The sequence below is a fragment of the Colobus angolensis genome, unplaced genomic scaffold, assembly GCF_000951035.1.
Source record: "Colobus angolensis palliatus isolate OR3802 unplaced genomic scaffold, Cang.pa_1.0 Scaffold201, whole genome shotgun sequence".
NCBI classification, from domain to species: Eukaryota; Metazoa; Chordata; class Mammalia; order Primates; family Cercopithecidae; genus Colobus; species Colobus angolensis.
Window position 1 is genome coordinate 2224607 of NW_012115167.1, and position 14533 is coordinate 2239139.

Consider the following 14533-nt stretch of genomic DNA (forward strand, 5'->3'; position numbering starts at 1 on the left):
TGCGCCACTGCCTCCGGGACCCAGGCAGAGCGCGCCACTCAGCCCAGGAGGTGGGGGCCGGCAGTGACCCCGCGCGAAGTGCCAGTGCGGAGGGCGGGGGGGTTACCGAGAGATGTAATCCCAGGAGGGGCCGCCGCCTTCGCTGTCCCCTACCTGTAGCCCCTCTTTATCCTACCCTCCATTCACCGACCCTTTTCTCTCTCTCTTCTCCCCGTTCTTTTCTACACCCCTCATTGCTTTTCTCAGACCGGCATTAAGGTTGAGACCCTGCTCAAGAGGTCATGTGACCTTCCAAAGGCTAACCTTGCCAAAGCCATCCACCTCTGTGAGAGCTTTTCCAAAGATTGACTATTTCCTCATCTTTGTGGCCCGAGGGTTCACTTTTTTCCGTAGGGTGGAACTCTCTTTCTCGTACAGAGGCTTTTTAGACGCGTGTCTTTGTGCTGCGGTTGGCACAGCAGTACTAGGAGGTTAGGTAATGACAAGGGAGGAAAACAAAGGCAACAAATAGGGGGAAAAAGAGGGCAATGTCACCAACAACAGAGGGGGCTCTCTCTGTTCCCAGAAAAGATGGTTTCCTTTGCGGAATCCTTCCAGCATCATCGGCATGCAACTGACATATTTCCTTTGTACAGAGAAAAATCCTTAGGTCCTTCAAGTTAACCTCTATTTTCCTTTCAATAAAACTTTAAAAAAATGTTTAATGCATTCAGTAGTTTGTTTTTTCTCTTTCTCTTGCTTCCTCTTTCCAGAACCTTAGTTAATATCTGTGTCCTATTTGGGAGAAAATCACAGCCAGGACTAGCTGTGGAACAGAGCGGGACTGGAGGTGGTGACATTTAAGCAGCCTTGACTGGGAACCAGGGCAACAGAATCAGGCCCAGTTGCTTCTCTTGCATATGTCTTTTTGAGGCTCTGACATCATACTGCTGTTGTTTTGCTAATGCACCATTGTAAATCGTACAGTGAATTGCTTTATTACCTGAGAAAGAAAATGCTGACATTAAAAACAATCTTTTGCATTACATAGCAATCATATCTTCTATACAAAAAATGATTCAAGCGAATTCTTGATTCATAATTTTTATTATACCCTGTGGAAGGCCCATCTGGAAGAAGATATGCACCTACTGTTTCTCTTCTTCCCCTTGAAAGTGGCAAACACTAGGTGATTGGTTTTCATTTGTTAGATTACAGCAAATTATGTCTATTGTTTGCTTAATCACCAAAGCAACTTTCTATCCAACTCACTACATCTTTAGTAAAGCAAAACTTATTTCACAATTGCTATCTGGCAGGTATAGCCCATCACCTTACCATCCCACTACTCAGTTCTTTTTGACCCACTGACACTTTAAAAAGTAAGGTTTATCTTCATAGAGCAGAATAGAAATGGGAGTGGGTAGCGAGTCTTAGCTAATTCAAGAACTCAGGACTTACTGGAGTCAGAAACTTTTAGTGAAGATTGTACATGTGTATTTTCAGTTGTGTGGACATGAGAAACACAAAGCTGGTGGTTTCATAAAGAGCTTCTACCCAGACACTTAACTCACCAGTTAGCTTAAGATTCCATTACTCAGTGACCCCAGGCACATTCTCATAAATGGATTTTATGTTGACTCCCTGTCCATATCAGTTCAGAGATCATAATCATGGAAGAAAGTGAATTGGCTTCCACAATGGCTTTAACAGAAGTAGAAAGATCAGCCTATGGGTTATAGATCTTGCTGACCCATTAAGGGTCAGTAAATTAGTAGACTGCACTTGAGTTGACACTTCTGATCCCATCTTAATGGGTTGATTAACTCATGGCTGCTATCTTCATTATGGGCTATTAGCACATTGTTAAGCCTGATCTTAGAGTAAGAAATTGTTTTTATGTTTACTTTTTGGTTCCCAAGGTCAATCAATATTCATCATGGCCTATTTTTCTTTAAACTGAGGAGGTTAGTTAAATAAGTCTTTCTATAGAGAAAAGAAAATTTAATACCGTAACTATATATGAATTTGGGATGCAAAATATGGGGTGAAAGAATTTTGCAATATACACAAATATATCATTAGAAACACCATCTCCAAATGTAAAAATATGTATAATATGTATACATATTAAGGAATTCGAATCTACATCCTTCTCATTGGTAGCTAGCATCCTCTTACTCTTGTGTGTGCCTTTGAATGACAGACAAATTTAATGTATGATATTTAAACCTCCAATGCTGGTTTGTGGAAATTGCTGTGTAGAAATAGTCAATGTCTAAGTCTAGACTTTGTCTACTAGGAAGTGTAAAATGTAGGCTCCAGTGAGGCAGATATTTGTGATCAGTTTAAGCTAGAAATCAATCTCTAGACTGCATTATTACATCCATGAAGTATTTCTTCTTTCCTGGTTTTCCTGAAGTTTCTAGAGCATTTCAAGGTAGTTATAGTCCTGGTAGTCCGGGTGTCATCAGTAAGTATGCTGTAGTCTCACCATTTGATAATCAGTATGTCAATAATGCTGGGAAAACTGCTTAAGAAGCTTGCAAGATTTATACTTCTAATCATGTAATAGATTAAGAGTTGCCTAGATGGTTCCACATGGAACTTCATTCTAAACTCAATCTGTTCTTGTGTCAGCTAGGCCCCAAAGTAACAATTTCTGGTAGGGTTTCTTGGATCTATTACTTGGTAAACATTTATTGAAATTCAAGCAAAAACAAAAGTGTAATGAAACCTAAGAATTAGTCTATGGAAAAATATAAGGAGAATTGGGTTATTTTTCTGCCTCTGAAATCAAGATGAAGAAGTGTGTCGAGGAAGCCTGATAGTATCAATAACAAAGGAATGGTCCCCCAAATCATGAGAGGCCACTGAATTTGTCAAAGAGGAGATCATTGATAACCTTATGATGGGCATTGACTGAGGGTATAAATCAGAGAGCAAGATTGTGGGAGGGTAAAGAAGAAGATGGTGAGAAAGCTATGATAGATAATATTAAATTTGAATATCTCAGGATGATGTTCTTGAAAGGTACTGTAATTGGCAAATCCTCAGTTCACAATGCCAGTCTCAGAGAAAATAGTGTCTTGTAGAAACTAAATTTAAAAAGTATTAAGTACATTAAAAACTCTAGAGCAAATAAAAGCTGAGGAAGGCACCTGCCTTCAAAACTAGCCACATTGTCGACAGTAAAACCCTGTACCAACAGGTAATCCTCTTGAATCATCTTCTTTAGTCGTTCAGGGACACATGGCTGAAGAATTGTGATCTGCTGAGTACAAGTCTCCAAGCCCTAGGGTACACAGATTACTTTTTGTTTTAAAGTGTTTGAGCCCATTCTTACTTGAAATTCAATGTCCTTTGCACTTGCTTTCTCCCTTATTTCATTTCCTTAAGCCTTGCCAAACTGCTTTTGTAACCATATAGCCTTTCAACAAATTATCTTGGTATTTAGGGGAAGTTTTTTTCCTTTTAAGGGTGCTGGTGCATCTGGTGTCGTATCTTTAGAATTAGAGGATGTGCTGTCAGCAGATCCCTTTCTGAAACACCTGACTACACAGCCTACCAGAGAGAGAGAGCAATGTTTGTTGTCTGTCCTGCCCCTTCAGGGACTGAACTGAAGCTGTAATACATAAAAACATTGTAGGTTTTAAACTTATAATGTGTAAATATAAAGTGAGTTATTTTAAATTTGTCTGGCAAGAGCTTATGTATAGGTATATGTAGGAGAGGGAGACGTAAAAGCAAAACATTTGGCTTTTATTTGATGGCAATCTGTAGATCTTTTTTTTTTTTTTAATAAGAATTTGGCTTAATTAAGGTGGCTTTGTGGTATGCTGTGTGCTTGGAGCAGGAATGGGAGACCAGAAAGGGCTATGAGTCACAGGCTGTGAAAAACAAAGTGGGGCAGCAAAACATTCCCTTTCAACCCAAATCTTCACTCCTGCCCATCTCAGGCAAAACAGCAATATCAACAACCATGACCACAGAGCTAGGACAACTCAAATCAGCAGAATCTGCATCAAGGGAAAACAGGGTAGACAGTGTTTCAAAGGAGCAGCAGCTCTTGTCATCACTGGGTTTTCAAATACATAAATCAGAGAGCTCTGTGCCGGTTAGTACCAGAGCTAGTGGAAGCAGAACTTTGTTGGAGGAGGAGGCTGGCTGAACTTCACTGAGATGCCAAAGTCCCAGTCTTGGTTGCACCTGGGCTCCATTACTACCAGAATACAAGCTAGGAACCAGGTAGAAGATGTCTCAGAGAGCTAGGTAGACTTCATGTGGAGATTAAGAGAAGTGTGGGTATTTGGACTTTGCTCTCACTCTAGAACCCTTTGTTTAGGGGCAGCAGACCCAACCCGTCTTGCCAAATCCATTTCTACCAATGGATTAGATTTTTAATGTTCTATTATGTCCCCACTGTGCATGTTTTATGGAAAGAGGTGAAGACTGAGTATGGCTGCAAAGATTGGATAAACAGGGTGGAAAACGATGGGGACTGATAAAATGAAATAACCCAATGAGACTGCAGAATTAACTATAATTAAACATTTATAATATAATATTCCAGAAGTACAGTATCTGAAAACAACAACCATATGCTCAAATAAAATCATGGGTCCAAGATTATGTATTTTCAACAATGCACTGAGAGTTAATTTTAACTTACTCTTAATTATGTCGAAATTCCTATATCAAGCCCTTGTGTGTGTCACAACTCAATGAAATTTTAAAATTTGGGAATATTCTCATACAACACATTTGACACATAACCATCCTTTCCAAATGAAAGATTCTAAATATAGTCCAGGTGAAACTGAGCACTGGAAAGAGACAGTGAGTTTGACAATGACATTCTATTATTAATTGCTATAGTTTCCACTATAACAACACATTTCTTTAATTATGTCTTTCTGGGGACATCACATAAGATTTAATAGAGTTGATTAAATGACAATAACTTTCTGGCTAAAACAAAACAACAAATATCAAACATCTTTACTATCTCGTAATTAAAGAATGATGTTCCATATATACAAGAGGCTCTATGAATTTCTAAGAATATCACTCAATCAAGAACACAGACAGAACTCAACATATTAAACATTCAGACCAGCATCTGAAAAATCAATCTTTCTTCTGTTTAATTTCACTTGTTATGACTACCTTAAATTTTCAGTAGTCTACAAATTGAGGACAATATATTAGTTTTCTATTGCTGTCATAAAATAATTACTACAAACTTTGTGGCTTAAGACAACACAAATTTATTATCTGACAATTCTGTAGGTCAGAACTCTGATACACATTTTGACTAAAATCATGGTATCACCAGGGCCATAGCTTTTTTCTGAAGGCTCCTGAGGACAATCCATTTTCTTATCTTTTCCAGCTTCTACAGGCCACCCATATTCCTTGGCTCACAGTCCCCTTCCTCCATCTTCAAAGTCAGCAATGTTGAATGTTTCTGACTACTCTTCCATAGTCACGTTTCCCTCTAACTACAGTTGAGAAAGGTTTCCTGCTTTTAAGCATCCATGTGACTTGATTAGGCGTACCTAGATAGTCCAGGATAGTCTTCTTCTCTCATAGTCTTTAACCTTAATCACATTTGCCGAGTCCCTTTTGCCACAGAAAGTTTCATATTCACAGGTTCCAAGGATTAGGATATGAATACCTTTGTTGCCCTATTCTTCTGCCTAATCTTTAATTCTACTTTCTTCTTAACTATGTTAGTTTAGGTAACTCTAGAAGCAGTGGCCAAGGCAAGGATCCCAATGCCTTTAAAGTTTAAAAGTACAAGTTTCTTTGAGAGTGACACCAAAAAATGCTGATAAGGGAGTAGAGAGAAAAGACAGGAAATTAAAGAAATAAAAGATAAGCTGTATTAACAAGCAAGTTACCACTGGGGTATTCTGAGAGTTAGTGTGGGACTAAGAGTTATTCTAAAGGAGCAGTGAGGAGTTTGTGGCGTTTGTCCTCCAAATCTCTGTTTTTATTGGTTTGAGCTGTTCTAAAGGTGTTATCTCTCTGGCACTGCTGGCTTGTCCTGCATGTGGGCCAAGCATATTCCCCCAGCCAGGCTGAATACCTCAAGCAAAGATTATAGGTGTGCACAGCAAGCAGCTCTCAGTGTGAAGAAATGAGTGCTTGGAGTTTATGTGTGGGGCACCCATGGCTCTGCTACCCTCCCAGATTTAATTATTCACTAAGTCTTATGTTTTATTATTCCTACATAATTTCTTTGCACTTCCCTCTTTCTAGCACTACAATTGAGATCAGCCTTTCTGCATCAGTCTACTAATCTGGTCTATTCCACTCTAATTTGTGCTATATATGGCTCAAAATTTGTCTTCCTGAAAAATATGGCTTTTAGAGTATTACTTAGACAAGCAAGCAAACAAAAGTCTCCACTGATTTCTCATTAGCTGTAGGAAAATGTAAAAAGAGAAGTCTTCAGCCTAGTGAGCCCTCAGTTACTTCCGTTCTAGCCCCGTAATACTTTATCTTTGTCAACTCTTATGCTTATACTGTCCTATATATATCAACTTTACCTTGTCCCTGGAGACAGGAAGTACTAATGCAATTTGCCTAACTATGCTTTTGTTTTGTTCATAGTCCTTAAGTCTTCAGATCTCAGCCTGGCTGATAACGGAACTTTTCACCTGGCCCAGGTGAGACATTCTTGTCTCATTACTTGTCTTATCACTATTTTTGAGCCCAGCATATGATTTCCTTTCCTCTTTCTCTTGATTATAGAGTTTCTTTCTCTGGGCTAATGATCTAATACCTACCGTCCTTGAAGGTTTGGGTGAAACCTTTCCCTTCTTTATTTAGCCCTCCATTAGCCCATCCCAGCTGGAAGTGAGGTATCTCTCTTCTCTGACAGCTTTAAAACTACTATTTTAGTTTTTATTATTTTGCATTCATAATTTTAGCTATCTTTTCATAGAATGAAAGTTTAATCACCTCAGACAGGTTCTAAGGTCTTTGAAGATAACAGAATATCATACTCTCTTACCTCTCAAATTCTAGAATATTTTGATTGTAGTATGTACTCTTTAGCTATTTGTTGATATATTTGTCAGACACAAGTAATCTGTTTTGGGAAAGTGTGCACAGTATATTTCAAAGTGAAAACTAATAAAGGAAAAATAATCAGTATTTCAGTGATATGCTACTGTTGTGCTACAAAGCAATTCATTACTTGAGTTAAATGATAAAATAATCTAATTCTCTTTTTTCTTACTTCAGCAAAGCAATTTTTTAAAGTTGAAGAAACCAACAAGTTTAAAACTAAGATATCTTAAAAAGTATGAACAAGTTTGGATGTTTCTCCGCTATTCTTAACCTAGACCTGAGAGATGTAGTGAGGATGACAAAGTCCTGTTCCATTTTGAAAACTGCTGAAACGTCCTTACAAAGCATTTGTACTTTTTTATTTAAAATTTTCAAATTTCCAAAACGAATTTTAAAAGAATCTAGGATATGACTTTACTTGCAAAGCATATATATCTAATGGCGTCTTGGATGCTGGTGTTTCCATTCTTCGATGGGGGAAAAAATAAATGCCCCATTTTCATTTTGATCTCTTTTGTCAAGTGGGAGGCCTGCAAAAGGTTGGGAAGCATGGCTAATTATTATGGTATCAGCATAGCTTTTCCTTTATGCATAATTTTATACCTCAGAGCCTACGCTTTGGGGTGCTTTTTCAGTGTTGGAAATAGTACTTCACAGTGCCTTTAATCAGGCTCTTTGGACCAACAGGTATTGTAGTGCTGCCAGCAGAATAGGACAGAGTTATCTGGCTGGGGAGCATCCTTTGTTATCTCCAACCTCATTAACACCAATCAATTGAGTTAACAATCAGCACATAGTGCTTGGATTACTCAACCCTGGGAGTTTAAAAATACTGATGCCTGAGCCCCACCTGCAGAGATGGGCTGGGCTGTGTTCTGGGCATCTGAATTTTGAAATTAGCCCTAGGTGATTATTCTAAAGAGCAGCCAAAACTAAAAACCACAGGTCTGGTCCCTATTGTCCTCTGAAGGCTGATAGAATATGGATATCATGGATCATAGAGCTTATAGATAATGTAGAAATCATCTACTGTCCTCTCTGAGACAATTTATGAGCTGAGCAAGCAGATCTGGCAATATTAAGAGAAATGACTCATACAACAGGAGTCAGGGCTAAATTTCAGGTCTCCTAACTTACGGGCCATAGTCCTTCCCTACTTAAAGTATGGTCCTAGGACCAGCAGTGTCACTTGGGAACTTATTAGAAATGCAGAATTTTAAGCCCTAGCCCTGATCCCCTGAATCAGAATCTGTTTTCAGAGACTTCCCCAGGAGACTCGAATTCACATACTTTTGAGAAGTGTTCATCTTTACCATTGCTTAACTGCCATCTCTTATAGGTTAGAATCTCATTTATCTCTGTATCCTCAACATCTAGCACAATGCCTGGGACATGTACATTTTAAATGCATTTTTGCTACAAAAGATGTTAGGCATGTACTTTAAAACATTTATTCTTTGAATAGATGAACTTTATTATACTTTCCATATACTGTTCCATGTTTCATCTTTATGAGTCTTCATTGTGTACTTTAAGTATCCTTATTTGGTGCTAGGCATTGTAACTACGAAGGTAAATGAGATATTTTCTAGGAGGTCACTGTCTAGTTGGAGAAGAGGGATCATAAACAGATATAATACGTGGAGTTAGAACCACAATGGAAACAGTGGTTTGCCATAAGAGCCCACAGTGTTTGCCATGGGAATGTGAAGAAAGAACACTGGGTTTGGGTCTTTGGGTGGTCTTGGGGTTTGAAGGGCAAAGCTGACTTCAGATAGCTATTAGGAGTCAGCCAGATGGTAGAGATGAGGGATGCAGGCAGCACTGTCCAAAGGGCGCTTTAAGAAGAGACGGCAGCCTAGGCAAAGACTCAGAGATACCTTGTGCATCAAAATAGAAGGAAAACTACACTTAAGAGTAGCTACCCTTGAGAATCCAGTAGAAGTATGGGTGGAGGTGGGGTGCAAGGAAGAGAACAGGGCTCCTGTGTTTCTTATCCACCTGGATTTAGATGTAAAGGAAAATATTTAGAAAACTAAGGAACAGCCCAAACACTTTACAGCTCGGAAATATCAATATTAATTGCATGTGAACTGAGAAATGCCTTACGGTCCAGAATTATTGTTATTTTATTTATTTATTTTGAGATGGAGTCTCGCTCTGTCGCCCAGGCTGGAGTGTAATGGCATGATCTTGGCTCACTGCAACCTCTGCCTCCTGGGTTCAAGCAATTCTCCTGCCTCAGCCTCCCGAGTAGCTGGGATTACAGGCATGTGACACTATGCCCAGCTAATTTTGTATTTTTTTTTTTTTTTTTGTAGAGATGGGTTTTCTCCATGTTGGTCAGGCTGGTCTCAAACTTCCAACCTCAGGTGATGCACCCATGTCAGCCCCACAAAGTGCTGGGATTACAGGCATGAGCCACCGTGCCCGGCCTACAGTCCAGGGTTTGGAGATCTTGTCATTGTGCTTTCCTGGTCTAAATCCTCAGAACGTCTAGCATTCACAATCAACAATAAGCAAAGAGCAGTGTCCGGTTCAATCCAGACAGAATCATCCGTTACCTTTGAAGTACCTTTCTTTTCCAAATGAGACTGTAAGTCTAAAGAAGCATTGTCCAGTATGGTAACTACTAACCACATGTGGCTGTTGAACTCTTGAAATGTGGTTAGTCTAAATTGAATGGTGCTCTAAGTGTAAAATGCATACCAGATTTGGAAGACTTACGAAAACAATGCAAAACATCTCAATTTTTTATATCAATGACATGCTGAATTGATAATATTTTGGAAACATTGGGGTAAAAATATATTAAAATCGATTTTACCTGTTTCTTTTCACTTTTTTAACGTGAAAATTAAAATTATATATGTGACTCACATTGTATTTCTGTGAAAAGAGCTGGCCTAGATTATTTAAACCTGAAGATGTCACCAAATAATTACCTTTCTCTTCAACCCTAGAAACTCACTCCCATCTTCTACCCTGGAAACTCACTCCATTTGGGGCTCCAGAAGCCTTGGAAGTGATTTTAGCCTTTAAGTTGTAGAGGTAAAATTTTTTTTTTTTTTTTTTGAGACTGAGTTTCGCTCTTGTTGCCCAGGCTGGAGTGCGATGGCGAGCTCTTGGCTCACTGCAACCTCTGCCTGTTGGTTTCAAGCAATTCGCCTGCCTCAGCCTCCTCAGTAGCTGGGATTTCAGGTGCATGCTACCATGCCTGGCTAATGTTTGCATTTTTAGTAGAGACGGAGTTTCACCATGTTGACCAGGCTGGTCTCAAACTCTCAAACTCCTGACCTCAGGTGATCCGCCCACCTCGGCCTCCCAAAGTGCTGGGATTACAGACATGAGCCACTGCGCCTGGCCTAAATTTTTTTAATAATTGTGTCAAATTGGGATAAAGTAAAATGAATAACAGGTAAAATTTTGCCTTTATCAAGTATTTAAAAATTTTTTATTTTAGTAAGTCTCTTAAACATCCCTGCAGTTATTTTTATTTAATGGTTATGCAAGTTTATGACTTGTCCAACTCTTTCCCTCTAAAGCTTGAATAAAATGCCATTGTCAAATACACCTTTTCTAATCTGTGTTATTTGACATACAGTAGGTAGGACAGAGCTTTCAGTTCTATTTTCACTGCAGTGCAGATGTGAAAGTTCCAGTTAATGAGAGCGTAGTGTAAGTGTTTGTGTTTCAGGAAAAAAAGGCTCCCTGAATCTGCCTTAAAGCTTTAGATATTCTGTACAGGGAATAAAGTGATAGGCTCAAATTAACTGTGGCCAGACAGATCCACATGATATGAATATAAATGTTTAAGTTTTGCTCGAATTGAGGTTCTTGGTATCAAGGAAAGTGCTTTCTCACTAGGCAAGTCAGAATCACTGTATCTCACTCCTCTGCTGGGACATGTAGTATGGGTTTTGCATTGAAGTCAACTATGAGATTTTATTCAATTCTCTTATTTGGATACTTTGAAAGTTAGCTTCAGTAGTCTAAAATTTTCAGTCCACATTTTTGGGGACCTTCATAAATCTTTCCTGATTACTTTACATCAATGGTGATGTGATTAATTGGAAAGAAAAGTATGGAGCTAGTATGTGAATTTTAGAATCAGCAGACAGGTTTTCATGTGTCACCATTTGGTGATTAGAAGCAGGTCACTTCACCAAAAACAGCTTTCTGAAGGATAATTACCTTGAATTGTATTTCTCCCAAAATTATTTCTCAGAAAGTCAATTCACCAAAATCCAATTCCCCTACTGAACCATTCATGGAATGATCAATTTGCCAAATCACTGCTTTATAAAAACTTTCCTTCTATTAGGTTTCTTAACGTTTGTAGCAAATCCTGCTGTATAATGTGATTGTGTCAGCTTTGGGAGTTAATTTAGAGTTTTAGTTTAGTTTAGTTTGGTTTTATTTCTTCTTAGAGCTACAGCCATTTTACATTATAGCTTATGTATTTCAAATCATAGTGTCGTGTTGTCTTAAAATCAAAGACTTCTTAAATCATAAGGATAAGGTGAGTTCCCATCATTTAACTCATTTTTAATCTGACCCATTGTCGTTTATACATTTTTGATTCACAGATTTGCTAACTGAATGAATCAAATGGATTACTTGTAATACATTTTAAACATATGCCTGAAATGTGAAACATATAGGAAATGACATTTAGCTGATTTGGACTGACAAATGTGCTACAGAATTGCTGGGCTGAAATGGCTAGGGCAAAATTTAAAAGTAAACTAAAACTAGGACTATACACAATTAAACTAAATACTGAAAATATCATTAAGGGTATTGAACCACCCCATGCAATTTGCTAGAAATTTTATAAAATGCAGAAAGTTTATGGCTTCTGTCTCTTTGGTATGTTAACTTGGTACTGGTTTATAGGAAGATTTGAGATGAAAGACAATACCGTTGTAAGTGGTAGAAAATAAGCTGGAATGCCAGAAGGGATTTTATAATAGACCATGTAATTGAGACCTCAAATTTGATATACACTAATTACCAATACAAAGTGAATTTAAATTCCTAAAAATTGTTACCTTGAAGATAAAATAAAAACCAGTCAACTAAAACTAGAAATAATCTTCAGAAGCTTTAATTACTATGAATAATATTAATTGCTACAAAAGTTGGACATAATTTAAAGAAATAATTTCTTGGTAAATTCAGCAAGTTGGCCATTCTTCAAACTTATTATTTGGCAAATTGACCATTTGATGAATGGATTTTTAGCAAATTGACCTAAAAGTGTATGATTTGTAGTAAGTTTAGTACACCGTTCTAAATCTCACTTGCTTTACTCTATGAATGGGGATGATAGTGAGTGTATGAGGATTAAATGAGGTAACCTAGGTACAGCACCTCATACATAACTTAATAAATATTATTTTCTTATCCTTGGAGTGAGATTCCACCTATGACTTAGCCACTAACCAGCTGTCTATCAAACCATGTCAATTTTTCTGGGCCTTAACTTTCTTAACTTTATTATTATTATTATTATTTTGGGGTGGAGTCTAGCTCTGTCACCCAGGGTGGAGTGTAGTGGTGCGATCTCAGTTCACTGCAGCTTTTGCCTCCCAGGTTCAAGTGATTCTTCTGCCTCAGCCTCCTGAGTATCTGGCACATGCCACCACACCTGGCTAATCTTTGTATTTTTAGTAGAGATGGAGTTTGGCCATGTTGGTCAGGCTGGTCTCAAACTCCTGACCTCAAGTAATCCACCTGTCTCAGCCTCCCAACGGGCTGTGATTACAGGCGTGACCCACTGTGCCTGGCCAGCTTTCTTAACTTTAAAGTGAAGGGGTTTGACTAAATTATCTTGAGAATCTCGTTCCAACCAAAGAATTCTGTGATGCTAAAAACAAAGAAACAAATACCTCAAACCTGGCCTGCTTAGATTTCAAAGTTTCTGAGGTCTGGGTTCCACAAAAGGACAGAATTCAAGGGTTAAGGTAACTGGGTCACTGGTGCTAATTATGAAGGGCCTCTCTGAGTTGTTTGCTTGGACCCTGAATATTCGGTGGTCCCAGGACTCCCAAGGTGATGTGCTCTTCAACACTTCTGAGAAAAAACAAGTTTGGTCCTATCTAAGCCATAAATGGAGGAGGCAGAGGAGCTGATTATGTTGGTTTCTTGCAGATGTCCAAGCATCAGTTCATTCTCCAAGGAGAGCTCCCTCACTGGTGTACCTGGGGCATAGGGCTTAGGAGTATTCTAGGGCTGCCTGAGGGCTGACTGAGCACCACTGGAATGCTAACTAAGCATGAATGATCTGTTGGTTCCTGCCCCTGTCCACTCCACCCTGGGCTTTTTTTTTTTTTTAACTTATCAGTATTGCACATTTATTTGCTATACTCAAACAGCCTCTCTTTTATTAAAAGTAAATAGCATACATGTGACTGTATTACAGCATCTGAACATGCCTGTGCAAAGCAAGTCCTTTTTCTGACTGGAGCATACTTTACTTGTGAGTCCAAATTAGAATAATAAATAAAAACTTTTTTTTTTTTTTAGAGCAGACCAACAAGCTTCTGTTGAAAATAGCTACGGCCTAATTTAAAATGCTATAGAAAAATTTGATTCTTTCTTCTCGGTATTTTATGTTAGAGGTTTTCCCCCCACACAGCAAAGTTTACAAATACACTGTGCATCCAGCTAATACTACAGCCTTAGAGTAACTGCATTTCCCTACATAATTTTAAGCCTATCTTCAGGAGTTCTAAACAAAGTAAAAAGCACATACTTTCTTTACATTTCCATCCATAAAATACAGCACAAATCTCACTACATTTTCTCAGGGGTAAAAGAAAGAAGTATCTCCTCCGTGCTCTGGGAAGCATTGACAGAACATATTGCAATCTTTTCATTAAGTTCACACAAAATGAGGATTTAACGCATGGGCAAAACATTCCATCCCTAGAGGTTCCAGTGCCCATAATCCCCCCTTGAAAATAGCTCCATATTAATTGTTGCAGCCAAGTGGACACAGAGTTTTACTGCTTGGCATTCCTACTTCACAGATAGCTAACTGCAATCCTGTAAACCTTGGTTTTTTATTTTCTAATACATCATTATTCGAGCAAATATTTCATGTATTCCTTTAAACCCAGAAAATCCATGTGGATCAAGCTGAACAGTAATGCCTTTAATGTATTTTGATCTTAATTGTATGACTTTTGGAATATTTATAAATACATATACTTCTGTGTTAGACACATATATAAATACATATATCTATACTCCACTTTAAAATTTAATATCTGAAAATTCATATTTCAGAAACTGATAAATTGCAAATTGGTCATCCACATTACCAAAGAACTAGCTGAGGCTTCCTTTAAGTAACTGTATCCCTAGTTAATTTAAAATATGATCCAATGTATAAGTATTTTATTTTCACATCACTCTTGGGATGTGTTTATTGTTTAAAGTGAGGTACACCTGGATGAAATGA